The sequence below is a fragment of the Ailuropoda melanoleuca genome, chromosome 4 (genome assembly GCF_002007445.2).
Source record: "Ailuropoda melanoleuca isolate Jingjing chromosome 4, ASM200744v2, whole genome shotgun sequence".
NCBI lineage: Eukaryota > Metazoa > Chordata > Mammalia > Carnivora > Ursidae > Ailuropoda > Ailuropoda melanoleuca.
This window is the reverse complement of record NC_048221.1, coordinates 82,165,266-82,191,731: the sequence shown is the minus strand read 5'-3', so window position 1 is coordinate 82,191,731 and position 26,466 is coordinate 82,165,266. Positions and strand designations below refer to the sequence as shown.

The following is a 26,466-nucleotide window of genomic DNA, read 5'->3' as shown; positions in this document are numbered from 1 at the left end:
TATATGCACAAAGTAGGATTTTTTAACAAAAATATGAAATCAAGAGTGGCATTAGCATGAGCTGTCCACTCCCCCTCTCCTCCTTCTGGTCTCTTCCAGTCTCTTTTGCCAAAGAACTGAGAATGAATTTTTGAGAGCCAAGGATATGGAAAGGAAGACAAAATAAAGCTGGGAGAATTTTGGCGGAATTACATGCTTAACATACTGCACCATTTCTTTAATATATTTAAATAGTCCTGTGTCATCAGTTGGTGGCTTTCCTTTTCGACAATTTGCAATATATTTTGTTTTTCCTTAATTAAGCTTCACATGCTGGAATTAATTACTGCTGGGTAGTTGAAATCTGGTGGTCTAATTTTCAACTTCAGTTAATAGAGCTCAAAGTTTACATTCACCTCTGAAATTACCAACCTTACCAAATTATATTTGTCTACTTACATCTTCTAGATCATGAATACAGGGGGCAGCTGCAAGTGGCTTTTCATGTGTGACTCATGAGTCCATCTCTCTATTTATAGAGAAACTGTTTATCCATATGCAAGAACTCTATATTTCAGGATTACATGTAAAACCTAAAGGGTACATGTGTACCCCCTACACATTCAAACCCATCCTTTTTCCCAGCCATTAAAACACAGCTATATCAAAATTCCATTTGTCAAAAAGATAATGTGAAAATAATGAAGATAAGAAACTCACTGTGGTAGTCTGGAATGGCTTGGAACTATCCAGATACCATTATCTAAAATTACATGTGCAAGGATTTTGAAAACTTCAGTAATTAATTGGTCCAGAGGTAGAAACCAGCCAAAAGTCCAGAGTTTGCATCTATGATGCCCAATGTTAGACAATAAAATGCACACATGCACACCTCTATATAACGAATGTCTCTCACGTGCCTGATGAATCAAACAGGCAGGCACTATTATTCTTGTTTTGCAGATGAATATATGAAGGCTCAGGGATATTAACTAAGATTACTCTATGAATAACTGGTCTTCATTTTTGGTTATCTGAAATCGCAGCCTGAGTTACTTTCATTTCTACCACAAGTATCTATTTTAAAAGTAAAATAGGAAGTGATGGAGACAGAAAGGTAGAGGCTGATCGAAAGAAAGAGGGAGCAGGACCAGGACTAACTTCTTAGCCTTTCTCTTTTCTACACATTGTTTCTTGTATTTCAACCAATCCTGTCCCATGCTATTGGTATTTTTTTTTCTCTAATCTATCTAGGTAGCTGGATTATTAATCAATGTTAAGACATAAATGATTCCCAACTTAATTTTAGTAGATAATAGTTATATACCTAATTAGGACCTATAGATCTGCCAACCAGTCCAATGTGCTCTGGAGATTCTATATTCTTTTTTTCGTTTAATTTTTTTTTAAAGATTTTATTAATTTATTCGACAGAGATAGAGACAGCCAGCGAGAGACGGAACACAACCAGGGGGAGTGGGAGAGGAAGAAGCAGGCTCATAGTGGAGGAGCCTGGTGTGGGGCTCGATCCCATAACGCCGGGATCACGCCCTGAGCCGAAGGCAGACGCTTAACTGCTGTGCCACCCAGGCGCCCCTGGAGATTCTATATTCTACATCATTGCCTGTGTGTGTTCCATCTTCTCATTTATTTAGTCTTCTACAGTAATACGGACATTAGTTCATTTGACCTTACGACAGCCTTTAAAAGCAGGCGCTACTCTGATCTTTATTTTACACAGGAGGAAATAGAGGCTCGGAGAACTCAAGTGACTTCCCCAAGTGACAGAGCTAGGGTCTGGATTGACATCTGTTCTATTTCAGAGCCAGAGAGTTACTCCCCACCTTGACAAATGACTCTGCTCTACCCCAATAGGCTATACTACCCTGGGCAGCACATTTAATCGGCCGAGTGCATCAACTTCCTCCTTATTTGTCAAACAGGAATAGTGACCACAAAGAGCTTTGGTTTGTTTTTTTTTTTTAAATAATATCATACAGTCAAAAATTTTTGATATAGTACTGTTATTATCAGCATTGGGTTAAGGAGGGTGAATTGATACAGGGATTATTCAAAACTTACGGACTAACCTGGAGTTTAAGTCAGGCACTTACAAGACTATGGCTCTTTGTGGGGGTGGTCTTACAATTGCAACTTTGCAATGGAGGTATTTCCCCATTTAATGGGAGGTCTTGTTAGTGTTAGGAGTCATCCGTGCAGCTTTAACTTCCTGTGACAAACAGAGATTATCACAGATGACTGCATGTTACAGCTTCAGTCAGAAAGTGGAATTCACTTTTGTTCATCAGGAGTTTTGATCACCCTCATCGTGCCATTTCTGTCTTGGAGAGGAAGTAGAGTTTGGCACAGCGGAAATCTTTACAGGTGCATTCTTTTCTATATTATTTTACCACTCTAGTGAATGTATATATACACATACATATAGCTATACACACATACATACACATGGATATGCTTCTTGTCTCTTTTCTTTAATTTTTTAGTCCCTTCACTGGATTTCTTTAAATATATAATGATAATACATGCTGATGAAATTTGCCACCGTGAAGTCAAATCTCTTCAGGTTTGGGAGATCTGGGAAGATCCCAGACCTGATCTTCAGAAACAAAGTAATAGAATGATTACTTTGTAGTTGTAGGCTATAAATGCTTTCATGTTTGCAAAGTGTGATTAGATTTATGTAGAATCACGTGTAGTGAGTTACTGTCAAGCTTTATGATCACCGGAACTCACATGAATGTATTTTTCTTGGTTTTTAATCTCATTGCCAACTGGAGCATACGTTTGGTCTTCTTGGTTTTGAACTGACTACTCCTATTCGGAGACAGAAAACTTCTATGGAACCACCATTTTATTTTGCTATTTCCAATTTTGTCCTTTTTATCCAAATATATATTATGTACAGTTCATTTTATAGCATGGTTATTTGTCAGTGCAACATAAATACCTCTGTAAACTTGTACCTTTTTTGTGTGAAGGTCTTGAAATCAAAATAATCAACAGTAAACACCACAACTACAGCTGCAGTTTTAAATATTTTATAATCCAATCAAATTGTTTGAGTAGTAATGCATTTAAATGTTGTTATGGAATCCCCTCCAGACTTTTTAAAATGGTTACTCTGTTCCTGGGTTTACTATTTATGAAATTCATAAGGGATGACATTTTTTAATAATAGAGCAACTGACTTAGCAGTGTTTCTTCTCGTGTCTCAATATAATCTATAATTTTCTGGCCTAATTTTCAGAGGGACACATCTACAAATTACACTATTATTAATGAACATCTATGCATCTGTTGTTGCTGCTGTAATTAAAATGACCTTAAATGAGAAGTTTTAGCTGAGTCACTTCGCATCTCTTCAGATACGTGGATGAAGAAGCGGTTTTACCTAAGGCGATAAGGTATATATGAGGCTTGAAACCAAGTGTGAGAAATCCATTTATAAAAGACTCAAAGCAGAGGTGACCTATCATTACATATAATGTGGTATTTTAGGCCAGGTCTAGGTCCTGATGTTGTTTAAATTATTTTTAAATCGTGTAGGTTAGGAAAAAGAACGGGGATAGAGTTCCATTATTATTACCACTAAACATAGAACTGACATTAACTGAAGCCTTGTTATGTGCAATGTCCTGGGCTAAAGAACTTTATGCAATTTATGCCACAATTTATTAACATTATTTCCACTTTTTTCAGATGAGGACTCTAAGCCAAATAGAGGTTAATTGCCCAAAGTAGTAAATGTTGGGATCTGGGCTATCTGACTTTAGAGCCTCATGTTTAGTATATATGTATTTAACTAGTACACATGTATTTAATTGTACATCTTTATTTAATGCAACTAATGGACAGAGGGCATTCATTTTCTGAAGTATTCTTGAACTTTTAAAACAATAATAGTCAATTAAATGGATTTTTTAATTTGCAAAAGTTGGAATTTTTTTCTCTTTAATGTATTAAATTGATCTAAATATTAAATTAAGGAATCCCATGTCTGAATTAAGAATGAGAAAGTAAATTGACATTAACTACTTTTGTTGGCATTTATATAGGAAAGCTAATAACTGTTTTTGTGGTTGTATTTTAACAGTGACTCATTTAACTAATGCTTTATTACGTACTCATATATGAATATTATTGGGCATGGTTAAAAAGTACTTTCATCTTTAAACTGAAATATGATGTAGAAACAATATTTTAAGAAACATGTGTAAGGAGAGAAAATAAAGATTTGCATTCCTCAGTCTTATTAAAGGCAAGATCACATAAAAATGTCCTTTATACTTTTATAGTTTGGCATGAAAAACATTCAGTTTGGTGTGAACATTCTATATGTCTCTCTGAAGTATCACAAAATTTAAAAAGTAAGCACAACTAGTGAAAATACCTTATCCTAATATTCTCACATCAGAATAAACATATATGGAATAGACAAAAATGCTGGATGGCACAGTAAAGTTAGAGGGCATGTAAACTTGTAGAAATATTTGGGAGCAATGTAATATGATCAAAGGAGATAGGAAAACTTAAAGTCAGGGAGATGCCTAGTTAGTGCACCAAACTGCTCTCCTGGTTTGGCTTTATTTCCTTGTAATTTAGTGGGATAAATTTTCACTGAAAATGGAAAACAAAGATATAGATATGTCAGCCTAGTTCTATCAAATACAATAATTTGCTGATAGTCTTTGGACAATGCAATACGTGGGAAACAATGAGCTAAGCACTTTTATAGACAAATCATTTAACCTTCACACAAGCTCTATAAAATATCTATTTTCTTCTTTTTTTTTTTTTAAATGTCTATTTTCAACCAGTTAAGTTTTTAAAACTCACTAGGCTCAGTGACTTATCTAAGGTCATGTAAGTAGAAATAAATGGAAGGGTCAAGATTGAGTCCCAGGTCTCTCTACCCAAATCCCTTGTGTTCTGACCCACTTTGTGATGATCTTAGAATGTTCCATGGGTAAATGCATTCCCTTCACCCCTCATTCAATGCAATTTGTGGGCCTGAATTATTTGTTATGGATTTTTCAGTATGTCAGAAGTTAGTTGGCTGCCAAAAAATATGGTAGCAAAAGCCACTGCTTTTTAGACAAATGACTAATGTCCACCTGAACTTTAAGGAACCCTTTATGCAAAATAACTGTAGTCTTTCCTATTGAAAAAATTCCTCCTTGTGGAAACTCTCCGCGCTATCCCTCTGATGAATTCTAACCGAAACTCCAGGCATTGATTGAGACTTCTTTTGCAGATCTATTTTCCTGAGACATTTCAGGTTCCAGGCCTACCATGTCCTTTCACTCGAAGTATGGCCCCAGATGTCTGACTTCTTTAGGTAAGTTACATGCTTGCTTCCTCTATAGACCTACACCAAATTTCAGTGTTTTTCCCATGCAAAACTTCAACTAGCTCTTTTGCTAGCCTCACCCTTAATTCTTTATACAACCAGCCAATTAGAACCTCACTGAAAATTTGATCAAAAGTGTTTGATGTGAACTTAAGTCAATTAATACCAGACATTCATAAATAATATCAGCATAGTCTTATCTTCATTTTGTAATATAAATTCAGGCCTTTTTGAAGGAACTAGTAAAACTTCCTGTATTAGTTTGTTCATATATTCAGCAATTATTTAGCAAGGGCCTATTATGTGCCAGACACTCTTTCAGGAGAGCATGTATGTGTCTCATGAATCATGGTACACCCAGTGAGTAGTTCTGCATTTTATATGTAATAGGTCAGTTGACAAGGCTTGCTGCTTGGTTAGGTGCTAAGAAGTTTAACAGTAACATCCCCTGACCCTCCCCTGCAGTAATCAGATTTTGATCTGATTTGTTTTTCAGATTTCGGTCTAGTTTGCCTGTAATTAAATGTTCGTAGAATCCCAAATCATATCCGTAAGTGTATGTGATTATCAGTGCAAGATATCCATGCTCAGTGATGCATATTAGTTATGCTAATGCCTCCATCAAGTTTCTCTGGGTCTTGCATGTGTCACTTTCCCTCTTCCCAGGATTTACCTCTTTCAACGTGACAGGGCGACTTTAAAAGATGAGAACAAAGTCCGCTTAGTAGTTACAGAGTGAATTCACTTTGTGGGGCCAAGGGACCCCTGATATTGGACATGGGTTGGCCAGAGCTGGTTTCTGCAGCCATCAGAAAGTATCAGCTCCCTCCATCTGTGATGTCTGTATCATCTGGCAATTCACATCCTTTGCACCTAGTATAAAATTGTAGCTAATCTGAGGACAACAGATTGATGTTTCCCAACATGTGTTCTGCTAAACACCCATCCCAAAAGGTATTATGCAAAAGAAAGGGGAGGAGGCTATACAATTAATAATTTTCATTGTATATTCAGTGTTTTGGAAAATACAGCGGACCATTGAGCTGTCTAGGTTTCTTTGCTGAATAATTTCTCAAGGCTTTTAACATGCCAGTATTAACTGTGACTCTCCAAGAAAGGGGTATAAAGTTTAGTGTTGCCCAAATGTATTTTGACTATGGAACTCTTTATTATTCTTTTTTTCAGAGAACAAGTGTTCAAAGAAACTTGGGAGCTCTTCCTGACGAACTCTGAAACACATGGCTACAAAATGCATACCGTATAGGATCAAGAGGTTCTCTGAGGATCTGAATCCAAGCTATGTTACTAATATCACATGGCGTAATATTTAGCATGACGTAATTGTTGTGAATTAAGGATATGTCATTATTTTCATACTTTGCTGATGAGGAAACTGAGATGTAGACAATTCAATTAGATTTCCCACGGTTTCTCTGTTGGGAAATGTTACGAAACAAAATAAGTACAAAACAAACAAAAAGAACTAGGTCTGTCTGAGCTGATCTGACAGCCATTCCCCCATACTGTCCATTTGTCACTGGCTCTCCCTGGGCATTTGGGGCAGAGAAATACTGTTACTCTACACTCCTGCTCCTGGGCCACAGATTTACAACCAAATCCGAGTTTTAATCTCAATGCTGAATTAGCCCTCGAGGTATCACAGGATGACGTCCACTGGAGAACTTTCCCATGAGTTTAATTCACAGACTCCATTCTTGCCCAGATGAGAGGATTGTCTTCGGAAGCCACAGCGGTTTTAACCACCACCACCACCACCACCAGTAGCAGCAAAGCCACTGGTATTTATTATGCGTGGGGTTTGGTAACAAACATTTAAAATCATAAATGCGTTATCTCATTTAATCTTTCCTCTCAATCCTATAAGGTTGGTAAGGTTATAAAGCAACAGATTCAGAGAAGTTAAACCAATAATCAAAAGTTAAATAATTAGTAAACAGAGGAGCCAGAGATCAAATCCAGATCTGATTGACTGCAAAGCCCACAGGCTTTTCACTAACCATTTTGTCTCCAAAATCTACACAGATAATCCCTGTATAAATTTCTCCCTGGGGCATGAATGGCTTGGGGTATGAAAGTGCCATAAATTTCCTTTCTCTACAAATTTACCTATTTCCAAAGCTTAGCATTGTGTTTTATTGTCATAATACGGGAGAGAAGAAAACAGGGGCGTCAGCATCCCAGCAATTCTGATAGAATGCACCTTGACTCTGTCAAACTCTAGAGCTGACCTTCCCGTGTGCTGAAAATCAGCATGGAGAAAGGGATTTATTTGGAGCTGTTACAGCCCTGGCATTTAGGCAACCCTGTAGGAGTTGCTGCTAGGTGCGTGTTTTGTAGGAAATAGACCAACGGTGGAACCCCCACAGGACTGTTTCATTCAGCACCAATCCACGGTTTTAAGTACTATGGGGTTATTTTACTCATCAGGCTAATTACAAGTAATTTGACACTATAATTTGGAAAAAAAAAACTTTTTATTTATTTATTTTTAGTGAATTGACTCTGTAGATGAGACATTTTTCTCCTCATTTCTAGAGTATCTGCTTTTCTGGTTTATAGGATCGATAATTTTTCTTTCTTTCTTTTTTTTTTTTTTTACATTTCACAAAGCTTCTAAGATCTGAACACAGATGATGGCTAGCAAAAGATAGAGGTTCAAATGAAACTATTCAAGAGGTCAATAATTTAACACTTTCAGAAAGTATGTAATATCAATTCTCACACAGATTTCTAAGATAAATTTCTTCATTAAAAATCTATTAAGAGTTAGAAGGAATTTATTAAACAAATTATTAATATTTCAGGGCACTGCTAAATAGCAAATTAAAACAAAGCTAAAATAGCACAGGAAAAATATATTTCATGATTAAAAATGAATTTCCACTTGAAGATGAATTTTACCAAAGGCTAATTATTTCTCAAATATTTCAGTTTGGAATCTTATTCTTTTTGTCCCCATGAATTAACTAGTAGTCTTTTTTTTTTTTTTTTTAAATCCAGTACTATTTTGGGTCATGTGTTTCTCTTTTTAAGAAAGAAAGACACACATACACACATATTGGCTATTTCTATTGGCTATTATCTTTACAAATGCAAATCACCACAAATTATAGTAAAAGAGTAATGCTCACTTTTCTTCCTCTTCGTCACTGTGTATGACTCCTGATGACCTTCAGTTTACCCTTGGTATTTCAGTTTATAACAGTAGGTGTGTATTCTGTATTTGTAAATAATAAAATGTTGAACAGATGACAGTGTTAAGGTTTATAAGATGTTTGCTTTATACCAAATCAAATTATTTTAACCATTAAAATTAATCAAGTATGGTTTTGTCAAAACTATTTTGAAGAACTAGTCTTTAAATCAGGTCAAATATTTGGTTCAATTAATTAAAGACCTGTTAAGTGCAGTGACAACACTTGGTTGAATTAGTAACAATACCGTAGTGTGAGGGCTTCTAAAGAGTTTATTAAGAGCCAATCATTTGAATTCCAACAATACTGAAGCATTACTTTATATATTCAGAAACGATGGAACTCATTTTGTTTTTAATGCTTTAATCCATCTATCCATGTATGCATGTATCCATTGAATGTTTCTTGATATTTTACAATAAAACACTCCAAGTGTCTTAGAGAGACCTTAAGACAGAATTGTGACTATTTTCAAATAGCTGATAGATCAGTCAGGAGGACAGGTAAAGTCAGAGCTGCTGATTTCTGAATTTTGTCAGACATGTTGTTATAATAGACCACAGAAAACAATGTGTGGCAAAAGTTGTGCCAATTTTAAGAGACTCTTGAGTAAGAAGAATGTGGGTATATTGACATAGAGTCAGTGAGTACCATATTCTAGAATGGAGGAAATAGCATATTATCCCTATGAGGGCAACCACAGAAGTAGGATTTTGGACAGAAGTTGTGAACTGAAGAGTATGAATAGCTAGTATAGAGGGAGTTTAGGATATTTGAAGTGATCATAGTTACTTTGTTTAGAAATGTGAGTTGTTTGAACACAGGGGAGATTATGACAAAAATCTTTTGATAACAATTAATCTGGTACAGAGCAGAGGTTGAGCTGGAATTGAAAGATAGGAGACAATTATGACAGTTACTGGCAATGTTCCAACATGGGCTGCTGACAACTTTGCAGGAATGTCAAAGGAAAATGAAGCATCAAACGGGGAGTGGACTAGATTTTAAAGTCCCGTCTAGCCACAAGTTAGAGAAGTAGATTAGAATCCTGGGCTTTGGGTCTCACTCTCTAATTTGCATGTTGGTTCCACCACTACTAACTATGACCCTGGACGAATTACTTAGTTCTCAAGTCTCCGTGGTTTACTCATGGGTAAAACAGGAGTAATTTTAGAAACCATTTCATCATGTTAATGTGGGGTTTAAACAGGGTAGCATCTATGAAGCCCGTAGCACAGGGCTTCAAACAATTAAGTCCTTAATAAATGTTTGTCTGCACTATTATTCAATTTCCAGACATTAAGGTTCTGAATTATATGAATAGAAAGGAGAGAAAATAGGTTAGGTAGGGAAAGCAGTGCTGAGGTAGAAATCATGGGTTTTGGAAACTCATTTGATCATTAAATGTAGATCAAACTGGGATAGAGGACCAGAAGAAAGTAGCAAAAATTGAAAATTTAGGAATGTATAGCTATGAGGACTGGATTGCTTCTCTATTCAAAATTAGAAAGGGAGGTCCCCCTCCCCCCAAAAGAGATTTTTTTTTTTCTGAATTTTCTTCTCTGAATTGACGGAGTTTTAAATACTTAAATTTATGAATTAAAAAATTATTTTTGTGAACAGAATTGTTTTTAAATTGTTTGCTTCTAATTTGAGGAAACAATCAGGCATTTGACTTTTTTCCATTTCAGCTAAAAATCTTAGACAAAAGTGATCTTTTCAACATGCCTATGGACGCTGAATGAGCATTCTGTACTTAGTGCAACAGCATAGACTAGTGGTAGGAAGGAAGATCGTAACTAGGCGGTCTGGGACACTGCGTACTTTTTCATCATATCCAAGGCCCGTTTCTAAGGCTATAATTAGAATAAAATAATCTGGAGCTGTGGAAACAGACTATTTGACATATGAAACAAAACTAGTTTATGGGATAGTTATTTTAATAACATCAGCTTATTTACTAATGACTAGGAGTATTTGAAAAGGCTTTCTTTCTTTTTTTTTTTAGACTGCTTCAATAAGTAGCTTAATAATAAAGATCACATACTCAAATGTGCTAAAAAGTACTTCTTTTTCCTCCAGTTGAAAGCTTCAGCTATTTTAAAGAAGTCATGCATTAAAACCTTTATCAGCTTTTTATTTGTATCATGGGGGATAATGATGTCATTTCCCTGCATTGAATTTTCTTATCCAGATAGGTGCTATCAGTCACTGAACATTTGTGTGCACTACAGAACACTACAGAGGGAAACAAAATTTACTGAGACCCAGATCCTGAATTGAGAGGTTTATAATCAAACATGTATACAATGTACACAATATGGAGAAAAGAAATAAGTGCTATTTTACTTGTCTGAAGAGCCATGGAAACACAGAGGATGAAGGCATTAATTAAACTTTTGGGGGCGCAAAAATCTTCACAGGACTCAGGTCTCGTGATATTGCCCAGCACAGAGTAGACATTCAATGAACATTTGTTTAATCATGATCTGTAAATACATTAATTCCTCTAAACTTTGTGGTTTAAAACAATTGTTTTACTTCTCATGGGTTCTGGGGGTGGGTGTTTAGAATGGGTTCTGCTGGATAGTTCTGGCCCAAGGCCTCTCTTTGGTTGCAGTTACATATGGTGACGAGAGCTAGAAAAGTGAGAGGCCCCAGAAGCTGGGGGCTCCTGGACATCCCTCTCTCTCCTTGTCATCTCACGACCTCCATGCAATTTCTCCTTTTGGGTGGCTTTAGGCTCCTTCACAGCAGAGTGGCCTCTGTGCAGCTGGGCTTTGTACAAGCTTTTAAGAACAAGTATTTTAGTTAACAAAGCAGAAGCTTCACGGCCTTTAGCAACTTAGCCACACTCTGTCAGTTGAAACAGCCTCAAAGCCAGTCCATTTTTAAGAGAGGGCACACAGACCTTATCTCTTGTTGGGAGTAGTGTCAAAGTTACATCTAAGATAAGCATGCAGGAGAGAGGTGTGTGGCTAGTTATGAAAAATAAAATCACCATAGTGGATTCAACGTTAGTTTTTAAGCTATGTAAGTAATGTTCTTACAGAACATTCTTGTTTGCCTTTTTTTGTTGTTTTAAGGAACACGTCATGAAATACGAAAAAAAATTTAGAAATGGATTTGGAATCAGAAGTCAGTATAGATTATTTCTGAAGCTCTCAATTTCTACTCAGTTTTGTATACTGTTTCTCCTAAATGTATATCCTTTAATGTATAAAGCCCTCATTTAGGCTGTTGCCTATAAGATTGTGTGCTAAGCATCGGCAAATTAAAGAACCTGTCTAAGTAAGTCACTACCATGACAAAAAATTAATCTATGAAATCAACTGTTTGGCATCATATAACAACAAAAAAACAAACAAACCGAAACAAAGAAAAACAAACACACACGCACAAAAGCAATCCCCGAAAGCAAACCAAGATAAAACTTACCACATGTATAATTTACTTTTCACTTGTCAACAAGTTGCTTTGATATGGCATAGAAGACAAAGTCTTATTTGAAAAAGAATGCATCTCAGATTTGATTTTAGCAAAGTGTTGCATGAGGGTTACAACTAAATGGGTGTTGCTTTAGTTCACATGCAAAGAATTTCTTGAGCCCAAGGGCTTTGGGAGATACATGATCTATTTCAGACCAATATGATATCACCTGATGCAACTAACAGCAGCCTTTACCTTTTTCACTCTGTATGTACCTCGACCGACAGAGCAGGAGCACTGAAAGCCGGTCGCATACACTATGATACCTCTAATGACTAGAAGCATGGTGGTAATTTCTTGTGATCATGTGACCATGAAAGTCATTTAGTGGAAAATGTGAAATAACAGATGTTTCAGTAATGTTGCCTGATTTCTGGAACTTAAACCTCACAAAGGGAGATGTCAAGCGCTGTATGTGTATTATTATTTTTTAAATTGGAAAGGTAGCAGAGCATGTTTTCAAAGTAGACTCCATAATGCTCTTGCATTATAAAAATGTTGACTTCTAAAAAATATACTTTTAATATTTTCCTTTAAAAAATTAAGTAGCACATGTAAAACTTAAAGGTTTTTAAATATTATGATTTGATTAGAGTTCTAGGATAGGGAAGCAGTCCAAAAAGAAAATATTTTACTCCAAGTTTATCTTTATTATTATAGATATGGGAAAAGAAGCTTATTAAAGAAAATACTCTGAAAATAGCATCTGAATGTAGACACAGCTGATATAGAAAACACAAATTTTTATTTAAGTCTTTATTAAAATATTTACATATGAACTAGTGTTTAAGGTATAATATTGCTACTGGAGTCTGAAGGTTGTTTGTTGCTGAGACACTGGGTGCTGATTTTATTTTCAAGAGGTTTTTTTGTTGTTATAAATATCTCATAGCATCACAAGAAATAATAGCTCAGCATCTATCTCTTCAGCTGCAAATACCTTTTCAGTTCATTCATCTCCTTCATGTGTTCTGAGCTACTAGATTCAGACCTGGGGAAAAATATTTTTCTCTTTTTCTGCAGTATTTCTTGCTTTGTTTTAGTTACCTCAATAACTCTTTCCCTTTGTTCTACTTTGGAAGGCACAGCCATTAAAGAAGTTCACAACTTATATTTTCTGTCTGAGTCCCAGGAAAGTTTCTCAGCATTTTCTCAAAGGCACATGGGTAACCTTATCACTTACGAAATTCAGGCCTAACCTCCATTACGTTTTAGCTAAAAATAAGTCTCTCACTCCTTTCCCATGGCTTCAACAACATTCTGGGTAGCAATGCTGGGTACAGAGAATCATGAAATGTAGAAAATCATAACTAAAATATTTGTTCTGGCTCATTCTATTGGTACTCTTGTCTTCCCCCCCCCCTTTAAGAGTCATTACATGCTTTCATTTTCGATATTAAAAAATCAGTATTTTTGGCATTAAAACTCAACTTTTAACAAAATAAAAGGGGAAAAAAACCCCCAAGGTACAGTCTAAGGGAAACCTATCCTGTGCCCCCCCCCCACTGGACCAGGTCTTAGACCTGCATGCCCTGCAGTACTCCCAGTCACATATATGGTATGTACTTACTGGGTGTACTCATGCACAGGCTGGATGTGGGAGGCGGCTGGCTCAGGAGCAAGTATCAAAATAGTTTTAGAAATGACTGTCCAGCACAGCACAGGCATTAGAAAAATACTCTTTGCAAAGGAAGGTGGGAAGAATGGTGCGTAGAATAGGAGATGGCATGGCCGCTAGCCTCAGTTCTCCTCTCTTGGTGGTACTGGGCCTCCAGGGTAGCCAATTACCTAGAGAAGGGGCCAGTCTGAATCTGCCCCAGAGGATCTGGGCTGAGTACTGGGCCCACACCCCGAGACCAGGGTGGACAGATCCCACTGGAGCCCACAGATTAGCAGGTATAGGTCCAAGTGAAGGGTCAGGCAGGAGCCAGGGAGGCTGGATCCCAGCTCCCAGCAGGGCAGGTGGCTGGTAGTTCTGGCCTTCCTCATTTGATCAACATGGTGCAGGCTTGAGCCTCTTCTTACACTAGGTTCCCCAGATTCTTCTCAGAATCCTCTGAGGAGTCCAGGAAATCTTTCAATCCTTTATCCTGCCATCTCCTGTTGTGTCCAGAGTACCATAGGCACTGGTGGCCAAGTCCATGGACATGTGCAAGAGGATGGCCTCTGGTGGCTCTAGGTGTCCCTTGCTGTGGACAGGACCAGGGTTCCCATCACAGCTTCATGGAGTCAGCATGATGCCAGGGGTCCCATTGGCCTGGCTCAGCTTGGGTGACTCTGGGAACCTGCAGCTGGCATGGGTGGTATCATGAAGCCTCTTAACGTCCAGATAGGAAAGCAGCTCTGTGATGTTCTAGGCACTTAAGGAGAAGCGTTCAAATTCCAACTGGGAACATCAGGTAAAAGCCCTGACGCCGGCATGTGAAGACGCAGAAGATGATGCTGCTATTCTCCTTCCAGATGCAGGTATAGTGGTTCTGGGATCGCAGGCCAGGCACAGAGAAGTTGGGGATGTCATTCAGGGCGGGCCTGCTCCACCCATGGGCCTCCTGCTCTTGCCGTGAGCATTAGCTGCCGCTTCTTGCCTGAGACGCGGCTCTTCCGGATGAACAGATGTGCGGGAAAGACTGGCACAGTGACCTCTTGAGCAACTTCGCCTGCGAGCACAGCCCCTCCGTGGCTAGGGTGTTGTTGGGGGCTGAAGGGTGCACTTGGCTAGCACAGGGCTTTGCACTGGCAGTTGAAGAGGCCCTAGCCATGACTGGTGCAAAAAGCTACAAGGCTCCCGAGGCTTCACTTGAAATGGAGTATGATGGATATGATGGCAGCTGGCGGCAGGCGCTGAACCAGCATATGGGGCTAGAAGCCAGAGGTGAGAGCTCAGCCACTCGTTGCCCTTCTATGTGAAGCCCTCATGGTCCTGGAGGAGGTCCACGCTGGCCGTGCTGACCACCTGCTCTGACGGCATGTTGCTTAGCTCCAGCACCAGCATCAGCACCAGTACCTCGCCTGCAGTAACAACCACCATCATCTGGAGTGCGTACTTGTAAAGTGCCACCTTTTACATGGACAGGACCAGATCATGGCTATTGATGTCTAAGCAGCCCATCCTGCAGAAAGGTGACCAGTCATCTCCTGCAGCCTGTTGCCAGGCCAACGGGCCAGACTACTGACATGCTTGCAGTCTGCCTGGAAGAGGGCAGCTATGCTTAGCTTGTAGAGCGGCCACAGTGCCATGGCTGGGGACATCCCAGAACTGCACTACGCAGTCCTCACTGCAGGTCTGCAGCAGACCTCGCCACCATGGCTCCTGGGCCAAAATATGGCCACTGGTGATGGACCAGCTCGATGTGCTGGAGGCTGGCGGGGGGCGCTGCAACTCGCCAGAGCTTACAACGTGGACCCACAGCTTGGTGGGGACGTTGGCGAAATGGGCCGAGCCGGTAATTGCCAATGGGCATCTCTGTCTTAATGCTGAATACACACAGGAGAATAATTTTTCTCGATTTTAACCATACCATTTCTCCATAGGTTATTTAGCTGCCACAAGCAAACATGCTGGGCATCCAGTGAGCAGTTGGGCATAAGTCTTTATTCGAAACAGAAACTTGGTACAAAGAAAGTTGGAGGAATCAGAGTATTCAAGGTGGATTCTACCTGAGCTATCTGTACTAGGAGACATGGCTTAGTTCATACCAACAATAGTGTTGTATCTACCAATTTCTAAGTCATTTTCTTATTAAAATAGTAGTTGAGCAGGTGTACCTAAAAATGCCTTCAATCACTTCTGTGTTGTTAATTTGAGAGGCGAGTTTTGCAAACCAGTGAAATTTAATTTTAGAATCCTATTCAGTTAAGCCTGGGAAAGAAAGGAAGGCAAATTGGAGTTTTTGTTTTGCTTTTATGCCTTTTAATACAACTAGGGCTTTTATGACCAAAGGAAAGTGATAACTACAGAAGAAAATTATGACAATTCTAACATTCAGTAGATTAAGAGGTTTTAGGTACATTAGCAAACTCACCTCAGTAGTTCTGGAGAGAAGGGAGGGAGAAATGTTGCTATTTGTGTTTTATACCAATGTCAGTAGTATTAAATTGTTAAAAAAATATATTTTAAATGCGAATATGTATTCTGTGTATATATACATAAAGTACACACACAGATGAGAATAGCTTTAGCTTTCTCAGTTTTTAAACTTTCTTTTCATCATCAGTGGTTTCCTTTAAGGAAGCTTTTCAGGTAAGCATCCTAGCATGTTCTGTTTTCCATTTTGTTTATCATTAAGTTGTCATGTTTTATTCTTTGTTTCAACTGGGTGATGTTAAGGGATTGACGGTCCAGTACATAAACAAACTGACGAGAGGAGCTAGAGATCTAAGACACCAGGAAGCTCATGTTGAAACCTTTCTTAATGACATTTCCCTTATGAACAGAGCCTGCCTACAAGCTGTTACTGAATCAAGAGTATATCACCAAATGGAAGTTTGAAATTGACCCCCCATACACACACACACACACACACACACACACACACACACACACACACATCACAGGTGCAAAAATGCTGCATAGAGTTTACATCTATCTTCCACTTTGGTTCGTAGACTTTGTCACTAACCTCACCAATGAGCAAATATAAGTGCATTTGCTTTCTAAGAAAGCTTCTATTGAATTACAAATACTACACTATAATTTCCAAGTTAGTGCAATAATCCATAAACATTAGCATTGCTCCCAAACTATGCTGAGTATGCAAAATAAATCATGAGTCACAAAATATTTGCTACAAAGCCAAGCCCATCCTTCACACAAACCATTTTCAGAAATGCAGACAGACTTATGAGCAACACTTGCTTAAAATTTTTAGAACTTTTCCTGCCCTTTGAGACCATTCTTCAGCATCAGTTTCAGCTCCTACAGTGAACTGAACACAAAGCTTAAAGATGAACAAATGTAAATTAAAATAAATGATTATGTTTTCAGTTAATAGTTTGGAAGAGCATACCGAAGGAAATGTCATGTTACTTAATTTTCTGAGCTCCAATTTTTGCTTTCTTGTATATCCAAATGCATCCATACACAGACACATGTACACCCACTTCTTGACTTCTCTTGACTTCTCTAAAAATGGGTTGACATTCTGGATTCACTGATTTTCAGTGGCATAACCAAAACTTGGTCAGTCAGGAATTTTAAAAGTGTATCTTCTAGGCTCTCCATTCATCCTATCAGATTTCCTTCTAGGCATAGGTTCCCTTTGATAGTCAGGATCAACGTTAACATATTTGCTATCAGGTAGATGTCAACATGTTTTAGTTTTATTTTTTAACAAAACAGCCCAGATTTTCTTTGTAATTTATTTTTGGTATCGGTATCATTGCATTTTCTCCATGCTGCCCTTTTGAGGCACATTTAAATCTTCCTTAAAATATAGTGAGCACTCTTCTAGAGAATGCCTAACTTTATTTTAGCTCCTTTGATTTGCAATGCATAGCTGTAGCAATACATTTCAACATATTATTTGTTTTCACCACTGAAGCTCTTTGTTGCAAAGAGTTCTCAGAAGTTTGCTTTTTGGGATAACTTCCTAGACTATAAGATTTCTACTCAGAACTCTTTGCCTTCTGACTAGTGTGATTTACATACAATTTAAATTGTCTTCATTTTATTATATTAGGGGATGGCATGAGATGATTCTTTTCAAACTTCTGTGTACTTACTGCATTAAGAAAAACGTGCAATTTCAAAGTAGAGGCTCAAGACCAAATAGGGGGCAGGGCAGTAGAAGAATCATGTGTGGTGTTAGCAGGGGTATTTGGGGCACGGGGATAGGCACTGTTGCCAAAGGACATTTCATGTCTGAAAGCAAGCTCACTGATAATTTTGCAAGACTATTGAATGGATGCTGCTCTAAATGCTTCTTATTCTTTCTATTTGAGTTCATATCAAGTCCAGTAGAAGAGTACATGTTGCTTTTTCTTGGGGAGCCAATCCATCATTGCCCTGAGAATGCCAGAACAGGTGCCAAGGAGTGGTGGAATTTAGATTCTACTTCTGGAATGATGACATAACTTGGTTACTTCCTTCCAAGTGATCCATTAGGTAACATGTCTTATAAATCTCTCATCAGCTGGGGTAGTTTAAAAACAAACAAACAAGAAAACAACTGTGGGAGTAAATGTGTCGTCCTCATTGACAAGTGTTTTGACCACTAAACCACTTCTAAATTCTCAAGATGATACATTTATAGGTGTGTGTGTGTGTGTGTGTGTGTGTGGTACTGGTACTTAATGCTGTGCTGCCTGCTAATTTAGCTTCATCGACAATTCTAGAAATGATGTCTTTCCTTCCAAAATCCAAGTCATTACTGAGACTCTACCCTATTGGTAACATCTTTCCACCTTGAAATAATCCCACTGATTGGCACCATGGTGGTCATGACTGACCCTTCGCCCAGTTTTAGGGCTTGCTTGCCAGCTGTCTGCCTAGTGTAGCTCTGCACTTCCAGCACTCACTTTTCTCGTTGAAATGTTTCCTGACAATGTAATATTAAATGTGCATGCAGTTCCTCACCATGTTCCTCCTTTGTGCCAATTATGTATCTTGATTTAGTCTTTTGTGTCTATTTTTTCCTAACTTACACAGACTTTTTTTCTCCAGCAAAACTGAATCTATACAGCAACAGCTAGTGTCCTGTCCCAAATGTTCTCTCCCCTGTCTATCAAGGTGCAAGTTTAGTGCTAGACTTTTCCTTTTCCATCCCGCATAGAGATTCTGTGACACCCATTGTCTCTATTATTTCTAAAAGATGCCCAATAAATATTTGCAGAATTGAAATATGTCTTCCTTTCATTAAAATATAAGCTCCTTGGGGACAGGGACTGTGCCTTAGTGCCACTTGTGATGTACAGATGGCATTCGGTGTTTTTAAGACATATTTTTTGATTCACAGATTTTTTTGATAAATTTGAGAAACTAATTTGCTCGAGTTTTTTTTTTTTTAAGAAAGGTCAAATTTTTGATTTGTCCAAATCTTGCAGGTCTTCTATTTTAGATAGTTCCTCAAAGGGACTCAGTTTTTTCCTCACTATGTCACTATTCAATGTCTGGTTCCTATAGGCTTTGCTGTGTGTATCTCTGGGCGGGGGGGAAAGCATTTGTCCAGTCTGCTGCTCTGTAGAAATAACTGAAAGGGCAATAATGTGGCATTTGTTAGATTTTTAAAAATGGAAGGAAGGGGAGGCTTTTAATTGTATGGGAAATTTAATTAGATTTAGACTAATTAAATTCATTTTTTCATATTAACATGTTCACAAATATTATTGCATCTCGTTAGATTTCATTCTTCTAGCCTTACTGAACAATATTCAGTAGTAGTTTCAGATTACAATAAGTTCATTATGAAGATAAGGTGGAATTAGTGTAGGAAGCTCAGCTGGTTGAAGGGGTCTGTGCTTTAATTACTGCAGAGGGTGTGCATATTAATTACAACACAAGTGATATTTACTGTACCTCAGGAACATATGACAGGGTAGAGATACTGACAGCACCAGCTAATAAACTCAGTATGATAATGAGAAGAAAAGACCATAAAAATAGAAGGAAATAAAATTATTCATAAAGTATATTGATCCCAAAGTAAAGACATTAAGCTCTGATGAAGGGCAACAAAAGGGAAGCTCCTCACTTTATCAAACAAATAACCAAAGTAGAGAAATGTTAGCAGGGAGACAGATTGTGATTATACTGGTCACATGATCACGCTCCAGAGAGTACACGGGAGCCATAACATGGGAGATTTTTAATAAATCAGCAGAAAGCCATATTGTCACCTGCAGGAGCCGAGGTCGCTGTGGCTAAGGACGTCTCTGTAGAGAAGTCGAATCTGCTGTGGTGTAAACTAGAAGGAACCCCATGCTTACAAAATTTGGTTCAGGAGCCACTGTCCCCTCTGAAAAAACCGAGGGTGCACCTAAGAATCATGTGAGAATTGCTCTCAGTAGCAACCTGGGGGCCCTCACCCACTTTTCCCTGTCCTTAGAAATCACCAGCTTTGGTTTTGAGATGGTAAAAGGGAACAATTGGGGGTTGGTTGGAGAATCTTTCCCAGTAAATGCTCAGTGATGCCATGATCCTGTCTGAATCTACACAGCCCAAAGGAAATTTCGAATTTTGGCCTGGAGTGATTAAATCTGAGATTTGTTCTGTTTTGTTTTTACATGGGCCTTCCAAAGAAATGGTCATTTTTAAAAACAAGTAATCGACTATTAACATTTACAAACAAACTCATTTTAGGAAAAAAAATGGCCAAAGTGCTAATTCTTAATTTACATTAAATAATTACTATAGTCCGGTTTCTGCTAAGAATTTATTTTTGAGTTTATTAGCCAAAATCTGCCACAAATTGTGCTTGTAGTTGAGTTACTGTGGATAGAATGAATGTACATCAGTTACCTATTTGTTTTAACACATGGAATAATGATGTTGACCCAACTCTTAAAATTGCTCTGGGTTAATTTTGTGAGGAAAGCATTCAGCTGTGGGTATATATGTGAATAGTGATCTTAATATGTATTGGAAATATGTGATATATATTTGTACATATGGACTTGAATCTGTGTATAATAGAATATGCAGTTCTGGTTCAAACGCCTCAAAAAAATAGCAAACTTAGAGAAAATGGAAAGAAATGGAAAGAAATGGAAAGAAAATGGAAAGAAGGGCCTATGTAGGGCAGTTCATAGTCTGAGCCTGAATTTTGGTGACACAGAGGTGTCTGGGAACAAAAAACAAAGTAGAGAGTGTTCATTTTGGGTGAAATCTGTAAATTCATCAATTGAAAGGATTAGACTTCAAATTACAGAATGAAATTATGGGAAGTCTCACTTTGCAACTTGGGCAAGACATATATGATGAATAACCAACTCACTCAGTTCTGAATTATTTTAATTTATACATCCTGGAGCAGAAGTGAAGCTCGCCCTGGACACCATCATGAAATGAGGATGCCCTGGCTAGTTTCCTGTACCTCCATCTTCCTTCTTTAGCGCCTTACTCTATCCCAATATTCCAGTGTTTTCATGCTAGCCGTTCTTTCCTTTGGTGGAGGGGTTGAGAGGTGATTTCACTCATATTAAGGTGAAATACTTCCAGGAGTATTTTTATTTTAAGAGAACAACGTTTCATGCAAGGTTACATTATAGCTTGACTCTTAAATGAAGTATTTCTGTAGGAGCAGAGGATCAAATGTATCAAATAGTTATGAACACGACCCATGTGAAAGGCCAGGCATAATCAGAATGCGGGGAAAAGAGGTGGTAATTCAAGTTTTATAATTGGTATTGTTGTGAACTGTTTTATTTTCACAAATACGCGTGTGATATTTACGATGTTAAGACACAAGGCTATAGGCTTGTATGATACCAGGAACAGGGTAGGTAGATGTTTGATAAATATTTACTGAATGAAAGAAAAAAAACAAATGATTCATTTCCTGAATGAATGAATGATTGAATGAGTCCACCTCAGGGGGTGTTTCATCAGTCCTTGAAAAATACTGGTGACGTTTCTGTTGTACCTGGTGAACTGAGAACTGTCTATAACCCTGGCATTTGGCTTTGTGTGCTAGCAGTCCCCAAGCACCACCTGCAATTTGAGTGCTGGCCAGAGTGGATTACCACTGTCGAGTGGCTAGGCCCTTGCTCTGTGTTTGGAGGTAAAGAATATAGATGATAATGGGAGATTGATGCACTTGTGTTGAAACCTGGAGCATGAAGTCATCTGTCGTTTACCCCTTAGGAGATTCAGTTTTATGATAAATATGAATAGCTTTAGCAGACTTCCAATTATCAATATGCTGATGTATGTTGTTGTTGTTTTTTTTCCAAAATATCCTGATACTTGGAAACAGAAGAATGGTTTAGGTGCATACCAATTCTATGTATAGAATTGGATTTAGGCTGAGCTATTTATTAGTATCAAAGAATCAGAATACAATAGAGGCAGAATAGAGGGAAAATGTATTTAAAATTTAGCAGAGTATAATTTTGATTTTCTATTAGTGTTTCCTGGGTTTCTGACATGGGTTTACTTCTCTTTGTCAGAGCTTTACATTTTTCCCGTCAGTATTTTTTGTTCGTGGTCCCTCTCACAAGGTTCCTGCTGTTCTTATGGCACCTCATGTGCCCTCAGCTCCTTCTCTTCCCTCATATGCCCTACTTCAGTGATCTATAGTGCATTGTTCATCATTATTTTTCATCCTCCTCCCACCTAATTTGGTTCTTATATTTGTTTCTGCAAATATTACTTTCTCTTTCCTATGTCTCTACTTTAATGGGTTTTTTGTTTGTTTGTTTTTTGCTTTTTTTTTTTTTTTTTTTTTTTTTTTTTTTTTTTTGAATTTGACATTCTGGAACAGCTCTTCTCTTTTCCAGCAGAGGAAGAGTTGAGTTTGTTGAGAAACAATTTTGGGGACATCTATCAATGTTGACTAAAGAAAGAAGGGTAGTCCTTAGCTTCCTTTATTTATTTCTTCTTTGAATAATGAGGAAGCAAAGAATATTGGATATAGATATAAAAGAGACACGAATTCTGATGTTCAACATGTTGTAGAAAGCAGAGGGTTTAGGAATTAGAACATCAGTGAGACAAAACAGGTTGGGGTGACTAGCCTACAGCATCAATGAAGGAAATCATTATTTTTACATTCGGAATATGTATATGGGCAATCTTGCTGTACTATATTGGTTGAAATTAAAAATTTAAGGTTAAACACAATAGGTGACCTCTAAAAATATATTACACTTGACCCAATACGCTTTGTAATCTCTGCAGTCACAGGGAGCCACGAAATTCTTGTGTTCCAGTGACACAGAAAACCTTGTTAACTATTGTTGCAGTGAAGCAAAACTTACAGAATGTCCCGAAGCATTTGAGCTTAGTGCAGGGTTTAATTTCTCTAAGCACCTCAAGCTCTAAGTAATTTCATAAATTGAAGTTTTAGAAGGTTAAGTTTCTGCTGTAAACAAATTTAGGTTTGTGTATGCTGATAATTAGAAAGAAGTATTTTGTGAAAATCTGAGGAAGTAAGATTGAATAGATAATTAAAAATTGCAACATTCTAATCAATAAAAAAGATGGATATGATTGTTCTTGTCATTCTATTTCTTGGACCTTGTAAATCTTCATAAATCCCTTTCCTTTCCTTTTTTCTTTTTTTCTTTTTAAGATCGCATTGTATATTCATTACCACCAAGTGAAAGTCATAGTTAAGGTTTTCTGTAAGTCTTAGATTGTATAGCTCCAAAGAATGTATTAAAATAGTAATTCATTCAGAAACCTCAGAACTGTGTCATAGAATAGTATTAGTAGCAATAAAAGAACAGAAAAAACAACCTGTGATGGAAAATCACAAATCTCTTAGAAATTGTCAAACTGATCAGCATCACTAGGAACTATTGAGAAGAGCAGAGGTGCTGGGCTTGTTACTTGATTTACAGCAACACATATCAAAACAAAAATGTTTGATTTCTTTTGGGAACGATCATTTTTTCCGTAACCTTTTCTGAAACAATCCCCACCCTCTGTTCCCTCATTCCTGTTACAATTAGTCATTACCTACTGTTGCTTATGATTTGTTGGCAGTCTCTAACTGCAATCTGTTGCTTTGTGACAGATCAATTCTTTTAGCCTACAGACTCATTCTTGAATTCCAAAATGAAGAAAAAATACATGTACACATATATATGTGTACATGTAAAAGTCTAAGTCACATTGCTCTGGCTAATGTGGCCGATCATTCTTTTAAAAGGGTACTCTTAAAGGGAGACCATTAATGAAACTTGCACGTATATAAAGGGGGTGAATGACAGTAAATGACCCCCCATACGGAACAGGTTCAGTCCATATGTATAGACTGTGGAATTCGAAATATGTTCATTTACTATCGTCATTTTTAAAGGAGACAATTTCAGAGCAATATTTTAGCTAGAGGAGTTGCTTCTGAGCTTACTGAAGAGAATTTGTAGAAATCCTGTTGTTTATACCCACACACATAGAGATGTATACACACACCACTGAGTTTAAATAATCCCAGTAAGATTCATATTGCTCAAGTTTTTCAGCAAAAGAAATTATAGTTTTCTTGCAATCAATTTAACAGTCAGAGCTTTGGTGTAGCAAAATATATGCTTCGTAGCCCTTCAAAATTTACGCAGTTTGTACATATAGATACATGCTGTATATATTTTGAAGTGATACGTATGTTGAAATTTTTCCTCACTTAAAACCATGCTGCATAATTGATTGGAAGAGTTACTCTCATCACAGTCTATTTTTGCAGCTAAGCAGAGGCTATTTGAGATGCTTGTGGGTTTTTTTTTTCTTAAATGCTTTACTTTATTGCAAGGATAGGAAAAACTAGTCATTATATAGCAAGATATTATTCATCGTTTGTTTTGAACAATGCTGAATTAAGTGACATTATGCATAACAAGATAAATATGTTAAAAAACATTTTCTCCATTAACTTTTGGTGTCACTGTTGTCTGACTCAGTGAGACCCTCTTTGGTGAAACACACACACACATATTCACATGCTCATTGACATTTTAAAAATATGTAATCCCTTGAGTTTGCTACTTTACACACCCAAGGAACAGCTTGCTTCTCAACATTTCTATATAATAAGGTCGCCTCAATCACAAGGCCACAGCTGCCAAATTAAAAAAATTGGTGGGCTATTGAGGAAAATACTATTGAACCAAAAGGCAGATGTTTCACTGTATGTTACACATTGGTGAAACACCCTCAATCTGTCAGCATGCATTTTCTAAAAGCATAAACTAGCCACTGTCTTGGTTCCTGTTTTCATTTTGAGTTTGTCAAGGGCCCCTCTTGTTTGGCTCCTGGAAAACTACCAAGTTTTCTTACTCTAAAAAGAAGACAAGGTACTCATTCATGAGAAATTACTCTACCCATTTGAGAAATATCTTAAACATTTTTCAAGCTCAGTTTGGAAGGAGGCTATAGGCATTATGGTAATTACGCAACTTTACGAATGAATCCATGACAGCTAACACGGAATTTAAACAGTATATCAATATACCCAAGCCATAGGGGCTAGTACATAACATAGGGAAGATTAGGTTGCAACATGCTTGCATTTTTAGTCTAATTATTCTTTTCACCAATTCCCTTTATGAAGAAAGGGAGGAGTCCTTAAACATACAAATATGGAAATTAAGGACCGGAGATGTTACTCCAAGTAACCAAGGGATATCGAAAGCGGCAGCTTTTCTATACTCTGTTTTGCATCATTTGGTTGCATTTAACTGCGTTTGTAATCATTTAGGATAATCTTTTTAAAAAATTATGAGAATTTTCGTTACAATTAATTTTTTTACAGTCATAATTTTACAGACTTAAGACTAGAAAATATTACTTAAGTAAATACACTAATTCATTGTAACATTATGTAAGATTAAAGTTTACTTTTAACATGATATCATTGTACTTAGATTCTGAAGTCTATCAAATTATTTGGATTATACTAGATTTGAATAAATAGCAGAAAACACACAGAAACAAATTCAAACATATTCCTTTGTTCTGGTAAATTACTACATATGCCTCTAGCTGCCTAGTATCTGAGGTTCTGTAAAAGGAGATTTTTTTTTTGCCCTCCCAGTGTGTTTTATCCACCATTTAAAAACACATTTGAAATATATTGCAATTGCGTGAGAAGTGACATAAATACATTTGGTGATTAATATTTATTTGATCAACTGTGAGTGCAACAATATGACTTCTAATTTGAAACCACACAAGCTTCCTTTTCAGCAATCCTGCCTTTCAAAGCCTTTCATTTGCTATATCACAGGCTGATCTTGGAAAGAGAATCTGTTCGATGTACTTTTCCCTACTCCTTTTCCAACTTGAAACAGGAGAGTGGGCATTTAGCCGTATTTCCAGGTGTGCCATATTGGAGCTTGTCAAATGTGCGAAGGGCTGGGGAAACTCTTCGACTCTTGGCCTGTGGGTGATTCCTGAGAGCTTGGCCTGCTGAAACACGTTCCAGGGTCTATGTATTGGAAAGTCTGCACATACATCATCGGCAACGTATGAACATGCTTGCACACGTTTTGTAAAATGGCAGCATTGATGTCTGGAAAGCATCTCCCAACGTTAAGTAGAGATCCTGTTCTATTTCGTATTATTATTCCTATTGTTTTATTTCCATCCCCTGTGCGCGTGGTGTCTTTTGTGGCACTTCAGCTGTGATGAGATGGGCGGGTGAGCAGCTTCCTCCAGAATTGGCGCCAGCTGGTTTGGAAGACTGGCAAACCCTCAACTCTCCCTCGATCCTCCACGTTAGAGATTGACTTTATTATCTGCTGTAGCTCCGCGCCATG

General features: G+C 37.6%; 1 pseudogene; it reads right to left on the bottom strand.

Moving 5' to 3' along the window:
* Positions 1-14,039: 14,039 nt before the first annotated feature.
* On the bottom strand, positions 14,040-26,230 carry LOC105242383 (annotated as a pseudogene).
* Positions 26,231-26,466: the final 236 nt, after the last annotated feature.